General features: G+C 37.9%; 3 non-coding genes across 3 annotated transcripts; all 3 read left to right on the top strand.

The window, feature by feature from the left end:
• Window positions 1-4,704: 4,704 nt before the first annotated feature.
• LOC116890432 lies at window positions 4,705-4,766 on the top strand. The gene has a single exon (XR_004386630.1). It is a non-coding gene; the product is annotated as a U7 small nuclear RNA (small nuclear RNA).
• A 12-nt stretch (window positions 4,767-4,778) lies between these two features.
• On the top strand, window positions 4,779-4,841 carry LOC116890429. The gene has a single exon (XR_004386627.1). It is a non-coding gene; the product is annotated as a U7 small nuclear RNA (small nuclear RNA).
• Window positions 4,842-4,854: 13 nt separating this feature from the next.
• On the top strand, window positions 4,855-4,916 carry LOC116890414. The gene has a single exon (XR_004386615.1). It is a non-coding gene; the product is annotated as a U7 small nuclear RNA (small nuclear RNA).
• The last annotated feature ends 8,723 nt before the right edge of the window (window positions 4,917-13,639 follow it).

Raw genomic sequence — 13,639 nt, 5'->3', positions numbered from 1 at the left:
ATGTATCATTGAAGAATCTAAAAAGGGTGTATAGATAGAAAAAGAAGTCAAAGTATCTTTATTTGCACATTATATGTGTCTATATGCAAAGTGGCAGGGTACAAAATTCACACATAAAATCTAGAAGCCTTCCTGCATAACAATAGCAAGTACACTGAAAGAGAGTATCTGAAGTTTTATAAAGAATCATGACTGCGCCCAACATTCAGAGATGATTACTGAAAACTATTAGTGATAAAATGCTAAAAAGCAAATGACTATGTGGTACCCATCTCCAACTGATGCATTTTAATTGCAGCACCTACACAGCTAAGTCTCAGGGATTATAACAGAAGAGGGGGTGGAAATAATGTAAGACCCCAAGGAATAAAAGTTTGCTGTGAGATTATGTCTCTGAGAAATCTCAAAGAAGGCAGACCCATGAAGTCTCATTAATACAACTACCTAAACAAGACCTGAATAAGGATGGCACCAATGGATTTCCTTACATAAACATCTTTAATTGAAAAATCTCATCAGTCCTTCAATCTAGGGAAAAAAACCACTACAGATGATTAAGGAATGCTGAGAATGGGAAAAATAGTCTTCTTCCCCAGGGAAGATTACACCTATTGGTTACCCAAAACCAACTGACCATCTCTGAATTATGCAATACAAGTAACTATATGTTCTAAGCACAATTTGTTTATGTATTTAACAATATATAAATGCATGGACATATAGTAAATAATATATGGTTTATTGAATATGTATCACAATAACTGAAGAAACAATGGTGAAAACATGGGAAATATTCGAGGAAAAGAAAAATGAGGAAAATTATGTAACTATTTTAATTTCAAAAAGTGAAAAAAATCATAAAGGATTTAAAAAGAAGTCATGGACATAATTCAACTAACAAGAGTCACAAAAATAAAATACCTAGAGATAAACTTAACCAAAGAAATGAAAGAACTCTAACTTGAAAGGTTTGACAGTAAAGGAAGAAATAGAAGAAGACAGGTGGAGAAGAAAAGAACTTCAATACTCAAAAATTAATGTGAAAACAGCCGCTCTACTACTAAAAGCAATCTATAAATTTCATGAAACTCTAATAAAATTCAGGTGCATATATACTTCACATACATAGAATAAGTAATCTTAAATTTTGTACAGGAAGAGAAAAATCAATGAACCACCAAAAAAAAAAAAATACCAAACCAAATTAATACTGTAGTATCACTGAACTTAATTTCCAGTTATTTTTAGAGCCATAGTAATAAAAGCCATACAACACTGGAACAAACATATAAGACAATGGAATAAAATTGACGACCTAGATATACCTCCATGTAACTGTGCTCATAATTGACATAGATGCTAAAATTACATCCCATATCCCAACAAATGGTTCTCTGGGAACTGTTCTTAACATGTAAAAGAATAAAGGTAGTGTCTTGTTTCTCCTTCTGCACAAAACTCAAATCTAATCAATCTGAATGTTGGACTGGGTACTGTGAAAAAGTAGGGAGCACATTTCAACACATAGGCAAAAGAAAAGTTCATTGTTAATAAGAATTTGGTGGTACAGGAAATAAGGATCTCATGAAAACAAGAAGCTCCTATACAGCAAAAGAAAGTCTACTGAATATGAAGGTAGTCCACAAAATAGAGAAGATATTCATTGTCAGTTATACCTCCAACAATGGCTTAATATCTAAAATACACACGAACAAAGAAACCCGAACAAAAATAAAATAAACCCAATTAAAAATAGGTCATCCATCTGAAAAGAGAAATCTCAAACAACAACAATAAAAACACTTTAATTTTTTTATTTCTTGGCTTAAAATTTTTTATAAAATGTATGTGATATACCTAGTTGGAGATGCTATTTAGAAGGGTTATGCAACCTGTATTAATCTTATTGGAAGAAGTGAGTCACTGTGGATAAGCTCCTCTGGCACTGAAGCCTACTACTAATTTCCTAGTCTTTTTCTGCTTTCTGATTCTACCTTCCTCCTTCCACTCTCATGTCCTCCCCTCTTATTCCCGTGCCATCCTCACTGTGATAGAACGATGTTCTCAAATTGTAATCCAAAATGAATTCTTCCTCATTTAAATGTGAGTGTGTGTGTGTGTGTGTGTGTGTGTGTGTGTGTGTGTGTGTGTGTGTTCAAGTATACATGTGTGCATTTCCCCCATAGGCCAGAAGAGTGGGTCAGATTCCCTTATGTAGTACAAATACAAATACAACTTTATTTATCCTTGTGCACACACCTCATATCTAAGAAGATCAAAGACCTCCATGTAAAACTGGATACACTAAATCTAACAGAACAAAAACTGGAGAACACCCTTGAACTCATTGGTCTAGAGACAACTTCATAAACAACATCAGTGGCTCAGTCTTTAAGATCAACAACTGATACATGGGACCTCATGAAATTGAAACATTTCTGTAAGACAAAGGAAACTGAATAGGAAAAATAAAAAAGCAACAGCCTTCACATTGGGAGAGGATCTTTATTCAGGAAATGCAAATCAAAGCAACTCTGAGTTCCCATCTTACACCTGTCAGGAAGGCTAAGACCATAATTTCAAGTGATAGCACATACTGGTGAGGATATGGAGCAGGGAGAACACTCTTCCACTGCTGGTGGGAATGCAAACTTGTATAACTATTTTGGAAATAAATTTGATGGTTTTTCTGAAAACTGGGAATACTTATATCTCAAGACCCAGGTATGCCACTCCTGAGAATATACCAAAAAGATGCTCTACCATCCCACAAGGGCATCTGCTCAACTCTATTTATTGCAGTTTTATTGATAATAGCAAAAAACTGAATACAACCTAAGTGTTCCTCAACAGAAGAATGAATAACATAACTGTCGTACATCTACACAATGGAATACTATTCAACCATTAAAAACAAAGACATCATGAATTTTGCAGTCAAATGGATGGAACTGGATATTATTATCCTGGGTTTGGTAAGCCAGACCCAAAAAACTACACACATAGTATGTACTCACTTATAAATGGATAACTCCCATAAAGTACAGGATACTTACACTATGTTGTACAGAACCAAAAAAGCTAAAGAAGAAAGGCTCAACTGAGGATGCTTTAATCTCACTTAGAAGGGGAAATAAAATAATCATAGGAGGCAGATGGGAAAGGGGAAGGGGAAGGAAATGGGGATGAGTTAGTGATCAGATGTAAGGAGAGACAGAAAAGAGGGCCAGAGGGCCAGGAGAATGAATAGAAATTTGTAGCAGAGGTGGGAAAGTAGGAGACATCTTAATGGTATGTCAGAGACATTGGAGAGGGAGACTCCCAAGTATCAATGAGTGTGACCTTAGATGAGACAACAGTGGGAATATGGAACCTAAAGTGGCTACCCCCTGAAGCCAGGCATAAACCTCAGTGGAGAGATAGGGACACCAACCAACGGAAAAAAAAATTGACTTTAAGTTTACCCTGTCTACAAAGAATGTAGGGCCAAAGACGGAGCAGAGACAGCAGGAATGGCACACCAATAACCATCCCATGCTGAGACACATCCCATTGGCAAGTGCTAATCTCTGACACTATCAATAATACTCTGTTATGCTTGCTGATAAGAGCCTATCATAACTGTCCTCTGAGAGGCTCCACTGAGGAACTGATTTAAACAGATGCAGTGACCCACAGCCAAACATTTGATGGAGCTGGAAGACTAATGGAAGAGTAGGAAGAAGAAATAAGGGCTCTGAAGGAGATAGGAACTCCACAGAAAGACTAACAGAGTCAACTAACCTGTATCCTCAGGGCTCTGAGAGACTGAACCACCAACCAAAGACCACACATGAACTGGAACTAGGCCCCCTGCACATATGTAGCAAATGTACATACAGCTCAGTCTTCATGGTGTCCCCCACAACTGGAGCCGGGGCTTTCACTAATGTTGTTGCCCTGTTGGGGTCTGACATGGCCATGAGAGAGAGTGTGATAGTGTTCTAGCCCCTGGATCAGAGTCAGCAGTGCATAGATATCCTCTAGCATAGAAAGTAGTTGTAAGTGCAAGACTTGTTTACAAAATGTACATATTTTTCATGTTCCATGTAATGTTCTTTGTGACAAAGTTAATGACTCTATGATAATTGGAAAAAGCATGAGCCCAGGAAGTGAGAATATGTCTAATGTTCCTCAGCAAAAATGGTAATGCTGTGATCTTCAGGATATCCCTTAAGGCTGTGGGAAAGAGCTCTGAAAACATGAATTCAACAATGTATAAAAAGGATTTCTCAACTCTGAAAAATATAACGATGCAATACGAATTGTATGAGGGACTCCAAGGACCTGAAAGAACAGAGACATCTGCACTATGGAATCTATAAAAGGGAAGGAATAGTTAAGAAACATTACTCATGGTTCAAGTACTAAAGAAGCAGCAGGAAGTAAGGGAGTTGTTGTCTCTGGGTGATATCCTGCCCAGCTAAGTGTATTCTTTGTGTTTACAAAGGGAGGTAGATTTCTGAGTTCAAAGTCAGCCTGGGACAGAGTGAGTTTAGGTCTAGCAGTGGTGTGAGTGGTGATCTCTGAGCAGGATTCCATCCAGCAAAGCTTATTGCTTGGTCTGATTTGTGGGATAATCAAAAGGGAACCTGGAGTAAATGACTGAATTGATAGGTAAATAAAAGACTGGGCTTTGGACTGCAGGAGCTGAGCTAGCCAGAGAGGCATTACAGGCCTTTTCGAATTTTTCTAGCAGATTTTCTGACATTGGTCAGTAAACCCAAAAATATGCAGGGAATTATTACAGCTCTTTCACAGTTTTGTTTAGCAGATTTTCTGATACTGGTTGGAAAACCCAGGAGCGACCCAGAGCACTGCTATAGATCTTTTAGAATTTTTCTAGAAGGTTTTCTTACTTTGGTTGGAAAACCCATGAACTACCTAGAGCACTATCTTAAGCAGAATATATAGTTGACAGCTTGCACACTATCATTGACTGAGTTGTTTGTTCCACTGCTCCCAAAACCTCCTCCTTAGAACTCCTGATCAAGCTGAATCCGATCCTCTGCAGTTGCCTGTCTATGGAATACACTCCCCCTGACTGGGTTGCCTTGTCTGGCCTCAGTGGCAGTGGATGCACCTAACCCTGAAGAGACTTGATGTGCTAAGGTCGGGGGAAGGAGTTGAATATCCAAGGGGAGCTGTCATCCTCTCAGAAGAAAAGGAGAGGGAGTTTGGGGAGGGACCTTGTGAGGGTGGGACAGGGAGGGGGTAGCAATTGGGATGTAAAGTGAATAAACAAATAAGTGAATGAATGAATGAATATTTATTTTTTAAAAAGTAAAGGAGAGAGAGAGAGAGAGAGAGAGAGAGAGAGAGAGAGAGAGAGAGATAGATATCTGGTTCTAGATGAGTTCATTGATGAATTTTACCAAATTTAAACAAGAAATTAAGGAAGTAGATCTGTATTGTCTCTTTCAGAATAGAAAAACACAGCCTATGAGACTATCATTACTATAATGTAAATGGTAGGTCTCAACATTAGGAAAAAGCCAAGAATCCAAAGTGCAACCAGAATTCTATATGAATATAGATGCAAAAATCAAGAATTACATATTGTCATATTGAAACACTAATTTCATAAAATGGATTGCACCCAAGCAAGCAAGTGGTATTAATCACAGGCAAGAAAAATATCTCTGATTAAACACTCAAAAATTAATTATTGAACCCATCGCTCTAACAGAATTATGAAGAATAAAACCACACTATTGTATCAGTAGATGAGGGAAATACATTAAGCAAAAATCTATTTATCATAAAAAATTAAAGAATTAGAAATTTCTTCATCATAAGTAATCTCTACAACTTTTCCCCTCTTGACTATTTTCATATTTTAAAGTGAAAAGCTGAAATATTTCTGAATAATATGAAAGACATGGTTTTGTATTCTTCTTCACCAATGCTTTCCCACAATGTACTAGAAGTCTGGAATTGACCTGGACCAGCAGGTTATTCTTAAGTGACAGGTTTTTGAGCAGGAGGACTGGGAGATCAGAAATAACAATGACAGGAAAATTGGGGTCAAGAGTTCTTAAACAAGTTATGTCTGATGCCAAGCAAGTTTATTAAGAAATAAAGCATCACATAAACTGTTCACAGGGGAAAATGGGACAGAGTAAGCAGAAAACTAATTAAGCAATATTGACAAAGAGAACAAACAATACCTCACACACAGCTATAATAAGACTGATAACCATAGCCCCAGGGGAAGAGTTAGGTTCCCCAAAACTGTAACCTTGACTTCTTCAAGAGTCCCTGTCACCAGCCATAGACTGAACCTTGTCAAATCTGACCTTGAAGAAGGACACAGAACTAACTTCTTCTTTGTCATTTCATGAGGGCCTCTGAGAGCATCTTGAGTCAGCCTGGGTTCTGTGTTCCAGCATGAGATAACAATACAGAAAGAAAACAACCTGTAACATGATCAGGAAGAAATAAAACTCATCTTTCTCCACAAATGACCTGGATCTCTGTATAGAAAATTCAAATAAATGAAAAAGAATGAGAAATGCCTGGAGACCATAGCAAAAAGATAAGGTTATTATAGACAAACCCAACTTACTACTGTATATCAACCTTGAACAAGTGAAACTTGAAATTAAAATCAAACTATCAGTTTTCACTTAGCACCTCAAAAGGAAAATTCTTACATAAAATTTAACAAAATGCATAAAACTCTATGTGAGGAAATTACTAAAATGTATTTGGGGAAATCATGTGTCATAGCAAAATATTATTATAAGACCCCAGCATCTTGAGATCCTGCTTCCTAGTCTCTAGAATTATAATATATTTTTAATCTTTGAAAAATACCCATCACAATATTCTGTTATAGTATCATGAAATGGGCAAAGACAAACACTATAACAAACATTATAATCCATGAATGAAAGAACTTATGAATTAGACTTGATAAAAATAAAGTTTATACTCTGCAAGTGACATTGTCATGCCAATTCCACATGGCCATGTAAAGGACAGAATGACATGGTTCCCACCCCTGGAACAGAGCCACTTGGGCAGGGGCCTCTACAATTGTTGATGGTTGCTGCAAGATATAAGGTTTGTTTGGATAGGGGTTGGGGATTTAGCTCAGCGGTAGAGCACTTGCCTAGCAAGTGCAAGGCCCTGGGTTCAGTCCCCAGCTTCGAAAAATGACAAAAAAAAAAAAAAAAAAAAAAAAAAAGGTTTATTTGGATAATAGTGTACATATTTCATGTTTCTCCTTTGAGGAATGTCCTCTCTTCCAAGGCTAATGACTCCATGATAGTTAGAGGCAGCATGAGTCTAGGAGTTCAGGGTGTGTCTATGTCTCAGCAAAATCATAGATGCTTTGACCTACATGCTAACCCTTAAGGTTGTGGGAATTAAGTTTAAATACATAATTTCGAAAATTTACTAATCATACAAAATATAAAGATGCAATATGAATTGAATAAAGAGCTTCACAGATCTAAAGGAACAGAGGCAGCTGCACTGTGAGCCAATTTGTCATAAAAATACTAAGGAAGGAGATAAGATTTAGGGGGCGGTGATCACAGGACAACACCCAGCTAAATTTTCCATTTGTTTATTCCTTTACACTTACATAGGCAGGCAGATTCCTGAATTCAAGGACTGCCTGGAACAGGGGAAGTTTAGGTTACGAGCGAGGCAAGGTAGAAATTGTATTATCAGGGCAGGGTCCCACCCAGTGATCAGATCTTATTCTGTTTGTCTGTTCCTGCTGACTCTTTCTAAGAATCAATGTGCTAGAGGAACCAGATGCTGATTCATGGGATAATTAAAAGGGAACCTGGGGTAAAGACTGAATTGATATGTAAATAAAAGACTAGGCTTTTATTTACAAGAGATGAAACTATGAGAGAGGGTTTTAGAATCACAAAAAAAAAAAAAAAAAAAAAAAAAAAAAAAAAGCTATCTGGAGCAGAGATATGATTGGAGATCTCCAGAGAGAGCAGAGCATAGAGAGAGCAATCTGGAAACCTGTCTCAAGCACAACATAGGCCATCAGCTTGTAACTCTGGGTTTGACTTCAAGTCATTTGTTTTACTGCTCCCAGACACCCCTTCTCCCAGGAATTCCATTCCAAGTTGAGGCTGGTCCTCTGCATTGTCAAGAGAATGAGAATTTACGCATGAGCTACATGCTATGAGGAAATTGTTGAAATGAACATATCAGATGCGATATTGTCACCCAAATCTACAAAGGACTGATAAAGCTCAATATATAATATACACACACATCTCAAATTAAAATGGTCTGCAAAGAGCTGGGGTGATGGCTCAATGATTGAGTGTTTGCTAGGCTATTGTGAGGACTGGAGTGTTGGACCTGAAGGACCACCACTAAAGATCCACTGGTCCCCAAAGACCACCGGAGCTGAGATTCGATGCAATCAGGAAGAGGTTTATTAATTCCGGCGAGTCAGGGTTCCTCAGCCTTCAAGCAGGAGAAGAACGCGAAGAACTCCATCCTACAGGTACATGCACAAGAACCACAAAAGCCACAGGAATAGGGATGGGTACATCCAGGCACACAAGGATTGGTTGGAACCATTTGCCCTTTAACTTCATTGGTCCACATCGTGGTCACATTGTCCTTGGAGCAATGCTGTGGATTTAGGCGGTGGAAAGTCCCTGCTGGTCCTGCTGGTCATGTGACTACCATGAGGACAGGATTATATCTAGGTTATAAAACCACAAATGGGTGGGGGAGGTATAACTGGTGGAATTTCCTGGCAGGAGAGATTTTCTTAGGGGAGGGGTGTAGCCTGTGGAATTTTCCTATGATTCCACAGGAGTTGTTCCTATCTCAGTACCCACATAACGTGTTATGTAGCCTGCAAATGCCTGTAACTCCATTTCTGAGGTGATAACCTCTTCTGGCCTCCACCTGTTCCATACAAGTGTGCATATACTCTAGACACATATGTCAAATGAATGAAATAAATATTTACGAGTGGGCCAACTACAAAAAGAGACAACTCAACTAAGACAACCTACAAATGGAAAATATATTAAAAATTATTCACATCATATATTACTAATAAATTTAAACTTCAATGATCCTGAAGTAACTCTACACACTTTCTAGAATGCCAAAAAATAGTGAACATTGACAATATAGAAATTTACTTTCATTACTGACCAAAATTCCAAATGATACCAACATTACAGAAGATGGTGTAGTGATTTAGTTTTATAAAGGTATGTATATTTTGCCATAATATCCAGTACTTTAATTCCTTGGTGTTTGACAAACAAGTTAGAGGTGTTATGGATATGTAAAGCAGATTTGTTTGTGACTGTAAAAAATTAAAAACAACTGAGATATCTTTGATGGTTAACAGATAAATTGTGGTATATCTAGACTGTGGAATTTTTGTTGTTGTTATTCAATGCTCCAAATACTAAATCGTGGCAGGAAATGACAGGGAGACTTGATTCAGTTTTAAATAAAAGGTATAAATGCAAAACTCTACATGTATGATTCCAAGTGTTTGGCACTCAGAAAAAGCCAAAGCAATAAAGACACTAAAAAGCGAAATAGTTGACAGGGGATGAGAATTTATGGGGGTGGGGGGAGGAAACTTCTCTAGGCATGTAATTATAAACTTTTCCTCACTCATAAGATGCACAAAACAATGGGCCTCCATGTAAACTGTAGACTCTGGGTAATAATGATGAATTCATGTAACTATCAATTGTGACAACTATACCATTTTGGTATTAAGTGTTGACAGTAAGGCGATGCTTCAGAAGTCATGAGGAATCTCTCAACATGGCTCCCAATTCCCAAAATGTTCTGTATAGAATAAAGCCTATTAAATATAACTACTTTATTCCATATACTTTTACAGGTTTATTAAGTAGGCAACAGCCACAAATTGTGTGGACTAGTATACTATGAATGTTCTCTACATCTCAATTTTCTTACTCATAATATGTACATAACAGCAGTCGTCTCATATAACTGACTGTACAAATTTATTTATCTAACTAGAAAAAATGAGGTTTGTAAATCTAGGTCCTTGGAAGAATACTGACAAATGGTCTTGTTATATAATTAACAGCCTTCAAAATGGTAATTGTATTAGTTTGAATACAAATGGCCACCATTTTTCTAAGAAACTGCTGAACAGATTTCCAAAGCGGTTACACAAGTTTACATTCCCACCAGCTATGGAAGAATGTTCTCCTTGCTCCACATTGTTGCCAAGATGTGCTGTCACTTGAGTTCTTGATCTTAGCCATTCTGACACTTGTAAGATGAAATCTTACAGTCATTTTAATTTGCATTTCCCTAATGACTAAGGTTGTGAACATTTCTTTAACTGCTTCGGTGAGAACCCTGTCAGAAATAATAGGCCAGCTCCCCACGATGGGGGGGTGGGAGGTAAGGGGGATGGTGGCTCATAGCCAGACTGCCTGGGGTAAGGACAGATAAGGAAATGGCCTAAACTGGGAACCATCCTGCCTAAAATGAGGACAGAGAGAGAAGTGACTCAGAGTAAAGACAATACCAGGAAATACCACAAATCACACAAGATGGGCATGACAGGGCCAAATGAAGGAAACAACCTTCCCATTTGAGTTGACCAATAATTTTAAATGTTGCTCAGGGTAACCAATCTCAGTCATCCAACTCAGACGACCACTGAATTCCCCACCAAAATATTTATAAAAAGTGTGTGCTTTGTGAGCTCGGTCTCCTCTTGCCTGCATGCTGGGGGACTCCAACATACGTTGGAACAATAAACTTCTTGCATATTGCAGCGATTCCAGTCTCCCCACTTATTGGGTGGGGGTCTTCCAACGGACCCTTACACTTCTTAGACGTTGAAAATCCTCTCTTTATCTCTGTTTAAACCAAGACACAGCTATACCCTCTTTGGCATATACCCAAAAGATGCCCCACCACCCAACAAGGACCTTGGTCAACAATATTCCTAGCAGCTTTACTCATAATAGCCAACCTAAATGTCCCTAAACTGAAGAATGGGTAAAGACAATATAATACATCTACATAATGGAATAGTATTCAGCCATTAAAAACAAGAACATCATGAAATCTGCAGGCAAATGGATGGAACTAGAAAAGATCATGCTGAGTGAGGTAACCCAGACCCAGAAAGTCACATATAGTATGTACTCACAAACAGACATTAGACATAAAGCATAGAATGGCCATCTTACATTCCACAGACCCAAAGTATTAAGGAAGACCTGAGGAAGGATACTTGAATCTTACTCAAAAGGGAAACAAAATAGTCATTAGAGATGGATGAAGAGATGGAACTGGGTGGGAGAGTGGGTGAGGAGGGGAACGGGGATGTTGAATATTTTTGGAGAGAAGGGGTGAGGCAGGACTGGGAGTGAGAATGGAAATAAGTGGGGATGCATCTCTAGAACTACCTGGAGACCTAGTAGAGTGGATGTTCTAGGGAGTCATTGGGAATCACCCTGGCATAGTTTCCTATCAGCTGAGGATGTGGAGACTGAAGTAGCTACCTCTTGGTTTTGTAGCCTGGTGGGGCTTCCAGTGGGCAGAGAAGTCATCAACCTACCCACAAAATCTTCAATCCAGAATTTGTCTTTCCTACAAGATGTGCAGGGATAAAGACAGTAGTATAAAAAGAAGCAGAATTATAGACTGAGGGGTTTGTCTTCTATAGATTATAAAATGGTCTTGTATAGCCAAAAGATGCAAATCAAATTTCTTAATCTCTATTACTTTATTTTCAGGATTCTACCACTTCAAATGTTAGCTTCAGTTGTCAACTCAGTGAAGCTGGGAAAAATGAGTTTAGGAAGGTAGGCTTAGGATTTATGAGAAAGGTAGATGAGCAATACAGATGACATACATATACATATGCATATACATATACATATACATATACATACTATTTGTACATATACATATACAGATAGATAGATAGATAGATAGATAGATAGATAGATAGATAGATAGAGACATGGAGACAGAGAGACAGAGAGACAGAGACAGAAAAAGAAAGTGTCTTTTCTCTATGTTTTTTGCTTCAGTTCCTGCTTTTAAGTTTCTGCCTCAAGTTCTTGCCCTGGCTTCCCTCAACAATGGACTGTAGCCTTTAAGGTAATTAACCTCTTTCCTCCCACAAGTCACTTTTGGTCATGAAGTTTATAATAACAGCAGAAACAAACTAGAACATCACCAAAGAATACAATTATTTTCTCTCACAATAATTGACTTCTCTTTAAAATAAATTTATTCAGCACCTTTCAGATACCACAAGAATGAAAAACAAAACAAAACAAAACAAAACACACACACACACACACACACACACACACACACACACACAGAGAGAGAGAGAGAGAGAGAGAGAGAGAGAGAGAGGGATTATTTACTTTAGTGAAATAATTTATTTTATATCTGGTTCTTGTTGGCTTCAATTTGGCTTAATTCCACCCAGAATTCTGAAATGCTATTCTATATTTAAGCCAAAAAAAGCATAATATTATTTTTGTTCATTAATAAGATTGCCTATAGAGAAAAGCTGACTGACTTCCATTTTATAAAATAAACATAAATAAAAACACATATGTGCTGTGACTGCTGGAATTGGGACAATACTGTTTGGGAAAGTAACCAGTAATTCACTGTAAATAATGTATCTAGACTGGTAGAACCTTACAGATCAACTAGTTCTATGGTTCTCCTTCTATAATGTTTATTCTTTTTAATTATGTTTATGCATGTGTGATGGTTTGCATGTGCTTTGCCCAGGGAATGGCACTATTATAATGTGTGGCCTTGTTGGAGGAAGTGCGTCACGGTGGGGGTGGGCTTGGAGACCCTCCTCCTAGCTGCCTGAGGATACTTAGTCTGTTCCTGGCTTCCTTCGGGTGAAGATGTAGAACTCAGCTCCTCCTGCACCATGCCTGCCTGGATGCTGCCATGCTCCTGCCTTGATGATAATGGACTGAACCTCTGAAACTGTAAGCCAGCTGCAATTAAATGTTGTCCTTTATAAAAACTTATACTGATCATGGTGTCTGTTCACAGCAATAAAACCCTAACTAAGACATGCATGTATACATGTGTGCATGCATATGGGTACCAATGAACACCAAAGGATGATAGTCTTTTGTAGGTGGAGTTGTAGTTGGCTTAATCTGTCCAGTGTGGGTGCTGTAAACCAAACTGTGGTCCTCTGCAATTACAGCAAATTCTCCTAAAGGCTGATCAGTATCTGCAGTCCTAAGTTATGTGATTTTCAAGCTGTGCTCTAAACATGGGGAAGAAAATGTGGCAATGAGAAAAGATAGTGAAATGGAAGGGTTCGATCTGCTTCCTTTTCATGTGAAACATGATAGTTTCACATTTTATGACCTGGATGCTAGGATTATAGGTGGACACTACCACATCAGACTTTAAAATATTCTTTCATTAAAGAAGAAAAATGTTCCTTATTAAATATTGAATCTGGATCTAGTTAGAATTTATATTCCAGATGGCGAATGATGCCTAATCATTGACTTTGTGTGCTAACATAGCTAGTAGTGGCACTATTACAATAGCAGTTCAAGTGCATAACCTTTCATAGGGT

This window comes from Rattus rattus, chromosome 1 (assembly GCF_011064425.1).
Source record: "Rattus rattus isolate New Zealand chromosome 1, Rrattus_CSIRO_v1, whole genome shotgun sequence".
Lineage (NCBI taxonomy): Eukaryota > Metazoa > Chordata > Mammalia > Rodentia > Muridae > Rattus > Rattus rattus.
This window is presented reverse-complemented; position numbering and strand designations above follow the sequence as displayed.